Raw genomic sequence first — 6,070 nt, 5'->3', positions numbered from 1 at the left:
TGCAAGATTCTTTAATTAGTGTCTTTGGTATACGCATAAGATGTGAACTTTTCTAATGATATCTCTTTATACTAATAGAGATGTACATTTTTTCCTATGCTGTGGCTCGGGCAAAATTTAATAACAATGATTTACACACTTGATTTAATTTCTTAGACTGTTTACAATCTTGGGTATTGTATCTGATTTAAAAATACTATTCCATACATTTTTCTGGGTATACAATATAGGGAAGGGTTTTCATGTAAATTCTTTGTATTGTTTTAAAGTGCACATATTAAATGGGAAAACATGCGTTCAGTTTGTTTTCATCATTTAAATCTAGATAAGGTGAAAAGCTTTTATAAAAAAATACATAGCATGGTGAGCTTTCTATTTGTCACTTGATTAAGTAAACTGAGAACTAATAATAGAAGTATTATCTTACAACTTTGAAATACAAAAAGATTCAGATTCATTAGTTTTATGAGCAATTATATGCCATCTTAATTTTACATGTCCGGAAAGAGAAATGAACTAATCTTAGCTATGTTAACATTTTTAATTTACCAAAAGTATGTAATTCATAACACTTTTGGCTTTACAAGCTGGTTATAAAAATCATGTATTTTTTGTTGTTTTTCATGGGCTTGGAGGAAGGGACATTTTCATATTTCCAGTCACTTCAAAGGCAGGTCTCATAGCTATGTGTTGATGATATAAGATGATGGAGGACTTTGTAATAAAAACAAATATCTTCAATTTGTTTAATAAATAACTTAATGTAAACTTAATGTTTATATTTTAATGTAGCAATTTGGTTTTGTCTGCACTTCTTGACAATTAACTAAAGCTCTCTGCTTTCTTCTTACTCAATTAAGCAACTTACAACTATCTTTAGAAATCAAAATATCTTAGGTTTTTTTCAATGAGATTAATTTCTACAGCCAAAGGATTTACATGTTATAGTAACGAGTGTATGGTTATAAAGCAAGTGTTTATAATAGAAGACAAGTGAAAAGGGCTACAACAATTACACAGCAGCAGGAGGCTTGTGAATTTTTTAATACAACACTTCTAAAGCTGTCAGTGGACCCTTTGGGAGAGGAGCATTTTGTCATTTTGCTTTTACATTTGTTAATACAGAACTTGCTGTAAGTAGGAAAAAGCAAAACTTTCCTAACAATTCATTTATATCGAAGGAGAGCACCTGGAAAGAAGTCCAAGACTTTACATCTTCAAGGGAAGCTAGAGGTTCCCTTCATGGGCTCGCTATCATCTTAGTAAGTGAATCTTTAATGTGAAAATACCAAGCCTGGAAATTAGTCCTTCAGTTAGTAGACCCTCCATCATTACAGGTGAAATAATATGGCTTCTTAATTGTCTGTTATATTTAGACTAGACAAGTATTAACGTGTTTTCTATGGCTGCTATAAAAAGTTATCGCAATCTTAATGGCTTAAAACAACATAAATGTATTATCTTATGGCTCTGTAGGTCAAACATCCAGTATCGGACTCGGTGGGCAATAATCAGAGTGTCAGCTGCATTCCTTCTGGATGCTTTAATCTGTTTCTTCCCTGTTTCCAGCTTCTGGAGCCCTTGGCTAATGGCTTCTTTCCTCCAGCTCCAAAACCAGCAACTGCTGGTCAAGTCCTTTTCATACCATATCACTCTGCCCTCTCTTCTGCCTCCCTCTTACATGTTTAAGGACCTTTGTGATTACATTGGTCCTACTTGGATAATCTAGGATATTTCCCCATGGCAAAGTTCCTAATTACATCTACAAAGTCTTTAAACATAAGGTAACATAGTCTCAGCTTCTGGGGGTTAGGAGGTGAACATTTTGGGGGGCCATTATTCGACCTACCACAATTACAATTAGATTTCAGTATTTTTATTAGCCTTTTAATCTGAGAGGATTATTGTAACACTGGAACTAGAGGCATGTTCCACGTTTGCAATGGTCATTTGTGTAGGATTCCTCTACATTCGTAAAAGAAATACTTGTTGCTACTTCAAACGTTTATGTGGTTATTAGAGTGTCTTGGAATCCAAAGGGTTACGTTGTATTTATGTCAGACAGGCACTCCGGGGGGTGGAGAGCAAGACATCTGGTGGGGATTCTTACTAGCTGAAGTGTGTTTCCTCTGGGGACAGTCAACTACCATTTAATTGTTTTGCTTCCTTTTTTGGGAATACATGCCCATTCTCTGATGTCCTCAGACTTCAGTCATCTCATTTGACCTGCTCCTACCCATTTGACTCAATATCTGTACATGACTACACTGACGTCGTAAAGCTTTTTCATTTCTGTCCAGATTGAATCGTTACATCTGTTATCAGTTAAGCAGTGGAAAACCTGTTACGGAAAGCAAACTTGTTTTGATATATTTAATGTGTAAAGTAGGAACCTAGACTCTGGGATGCTGTTGATCAATAAATGAGCTTGGCTCTCTTAGAAGTAACACATAAGCCCCACTGTTTTACTTGCCCTCCCCAGTTTGGCTGTGGCTGAATGAAGAACCCCAGTCTTGATCTTTGCTTTGCACTTGTACAAGAGACTATTTGCAGAGAGCCAAATATAGAAACAGAGGATTTAATATCTTGCCAAAAAATACAAAATCTGTTCCCCTGTAAGCATGACACTCTATCCTTTTCTTGTGGATCTTGCTAAAAGGAAAATGTAGCTTTAAACTACCCCATTCCTTCTGCTGGAAATTCGCTGACCTATTTCAAATGGGCTATGTGCAGTTGCGTGGAGTTTTATGTTTCCAAAAGAAAATGGCTATAGGAGAAATCCATCCAGTGTTATTATCATTTCTCTTACAAAAAACAACTCCTAAATCAAAGATGAGAGTCAACAGTAATTAAGAAAATCACACTTTGGTGGCTTCAGGACTAGCCAGGGATTTCTGGGTGATGATTGGTGTTTCATCTGATATTGAATCAAAAGTAATAATAAAAACTTGGCTTCAACCAACCAGGTGCTTTCGTGGCCTTAGAACATGGTGTTTTACTCTGAATGTTGTCTGATGGGTAAATGTATCAGTCCCAATTTCTCTATAATATGGGGAATGACAGCAACTCTTCTGTCTCTTATGATTGTATATGCAGAATTTTGAAAACAGTTTTGCAAACATCACCAAGAAGATAAGCTTTCCACAGTGACAGCTTTACCAGACATCTCCGTGTGGGATTTTAAAACAAACACAAGGCTGTTTGGAAATACTTGGTATATGTAAATATGCAGAGTATGCCGAACAGTCCTAACAGCTGCAGGGTATACCCCCTCATCCTCGAGCAGAATATTTTGGTGGCAGTCGTGGTTATTTTTTCCATCTTTGCTTGTCATTTTCTCCCTTAAGTCTCCACCCACTCACCATCCACTATCTCGGCTGAAAACACATACTTAACGCCTTTCCCCCATTCTTCCACACTGTTTTCAAGAGAATCATTTCAGTAGATTCCCACTGGAAAATGTGGGCGGTCCCTGGAAGGAATGTTTGAGTTGTGCTGTGTTGTAAAGGCTGAGCTTCGGAGAACTTGCTTGCACTTGCTCTAACACCAGCCTCGCACATAACCCAGACACTCCACAGGCCAGATTCCATTAAGGTTTGTCATTGCACTGGGAGAGGAAGTCCTGCTGAGAGTGGCCTTCCTGCCATGAAGATTCCAAAGATTAGACTAATCATTTTAAGTGTGTCTTATCATATTCTGTAACATCAAGGCACTCATCCGTTTATGAAAATAAGCATATGCCTTTCTGCCCAAAGCCAAAAAGGGAAGGAGGACTGAAGAGAAGTGAAAAATGAAAGTTACTTCTTGCAGGATTTTGACATGTTTGGAGAAGATAAGGCTGCAAATGTGAAACCAGAAACCCCAGGTCCCAGGACCGGTTCTACTGGAAATTTGTTGATATCATTTAGTCCCAAATTTCCTCCATTTCTACATCTGTCAGATGAAGTCCCAATGAAATAAAAGATGTAAACTACTTTGAGAAAACTAAAAGTAGATACGAAGAGATGGGAACTGATCTTTACTAAAAGTCCTCTTTGGACTGTGAACGTTGTATGAATTTATCTCAAGGAATTCTCACAAATAGTAACATGTAGATAGCGTTATTTGGGAGCCGGTTAGCAATATAAAAAACTGGGGATTTAAGTTTTAGTGGTGCTACTTAGAAACTGTAAGTCCTTGGACAATTTTCTCAGCCACTTTAAATCAGTGGCTCCATTTACAAGATAAAGATATTTAATATGAACTACTATATATAAAATAGACAACAATGTCCTATCGTATAGCATATGGGACTATATTTGATACCTTATAATAGCTTATAATGAAAAGGAATATGAAAAGGAATATACATAATATAACTGAACCACTATACTGTACACCAGAAACTAACACAACATTGTGAACTGATTATACTTCAATTAAAAAAGATAGATTTAAACCAACTACTTAATAGAGTTGTTATGAAGGCTAAAGTATATAAATCATTCACCACTGAGTAAATACTATGATTTTTAAATTAATCTTTTTTTCTTTTTTAGTAATTTGGGTAATTGAGGAAATCTTCAGGTAAGTCCTGCAAGTAACAGAGCTAGGATTCAACCCCCCCGAAAAGAATCTTAGTACACCACGCTACCCACCCCCTTAGAGTTTTTGCTATTGTCACATGTGAATGTATTTGCTGTGAGCATACTTTAATAATTTCTTAGCCAACTGGAGTAAAAGAGACAGTAGGAGGAACCAAAAATGGCCAGAAAAGGGGAGGATTTTTAGAAGAGTGAACAAAAGTAATGTGGCTTTCATGAGCCAAATAGAGTTCTGACAGATTTTTGCAATTGTAGAGCATTACTTGTAACATGGGGTTTCAGAATCAATTCATGCAACATATTCTGGTCTGGAGGATCATTGTTATTTTTCCACTCAGGTCAACCTCAAATCTCATTAAAATAGTGAATAATGGGTTGGAAGAGTTATAACTTCTTTCCATTGACATCTTACTGTAATTTTCATCTGAAAATGTCAACTCACTAAATCTCTTTAGGGATGTGCTGTTAGTTCCTCTGCTAAAAGAATCAATGTTACATTTTGTCCTGATTTTTTGAATAATTAAGGTAATGTTTGTGAAGTATTCTCATTTCTCACAGTCTGAGGGTGTGTTGGGTCAGGATTAAAGGTGATAGAATAAATCATTTAAAAACACACAATATCTTAATTTGCAGGTTCTCTGTCAGAAAGCTCAGAAGGTGCAAGAAGATTTGGTTTTGATCTTACTCTAATTGTTAGTTTTTTGATGTGGGAAAAAGCGCTCTTATTAGTAAAAAAGATGTGGTAATCCTCACATTATAATCCATATAGATATGTGGATTAAATGAGATAATGCACAAAAATGCCTGTTAAATGCTAGACTTCTTAAGAAGTGTACAATTTCAAGTATCAATTACTAATGGCCTCAATTAAATAGGCATTTGTAACAAGAAACTTTTACAAAAGTCATCCCAATTGAATCCTTTCCAAGGTGATTTGTTTAATTCCCATGTTACAGATGAGATAACTGAGTTGTAGAGATTTTAGATTGCTTGACCAAAGCAGAATTAGGACTGAATGCTCAGTCTGTGTAACTTCAAAGGTCATGTCTTTTCCACTGAGCCAGTTTGCCTCTCAGTCTACTAAAACATGAATATTGAGTGCCTACTCTTTGCTCACATTCACATACAAAATGTAAGAGTATAAATGCCCTCCTCTGGGTGATTGGATGCCCGCCTTCTAAACTGCTTATAATGCAAATTTGCTGTGCTCCCTGAACTAAATTACTGGGCAGCTAATTTCATGACTGAGATATCATGATGAGTAATTGAAAAATCTAGTCCAATGTCTGCATCAGAAATCAGATTATCATAAACTTATGGAAGAGGAAGATAATCCCCATTTTCTTCTTCTTCCAAATTCCGTAATAACAGAGCAGGAGAATTCTCCCTATTCCCAGAACCCTGGAATTTGTGTGTGTGTGTGTGTGTGTACAACATACAATATTTTTTTTCTTTTCATTTAGTTTTTCTACAGGGTCAACTATATA

The 6,070-nt window shown here is 36.1% G+C and overlaps 1 pseudogene; it reads left to right on the top strand.

The window, feature by feature from the left end:
* Nucleotides 1-939: 939 nt before the first annotated feature.
* On the top strand, nucleotides 940-2,963 carry LOC105077953 (uncharacterized; annotated as a pseudogene).
* Nucleotides 2,964-6,070: the final 3,107 nt, after the last annotated feature.

This window comes from Camelus bactrianus, chromosome 1 (genome assembly GCF_048773025.1).
Source record: "Camelus bactrianus isolate YW-2024 breed Bactrian camel chromosome 1, ASM4877302v1, whole genome shotgun sequence".
NCBI classification, from domain to species: Eukaryota; Metazoa; Chordata; class Mammalia; order Artiodactyla; family Camelidae; genus Camelus; species Camelus bactrianus.
This window is presented reverse-complemented; position numbering and strand designations above follow the sequence as displayed.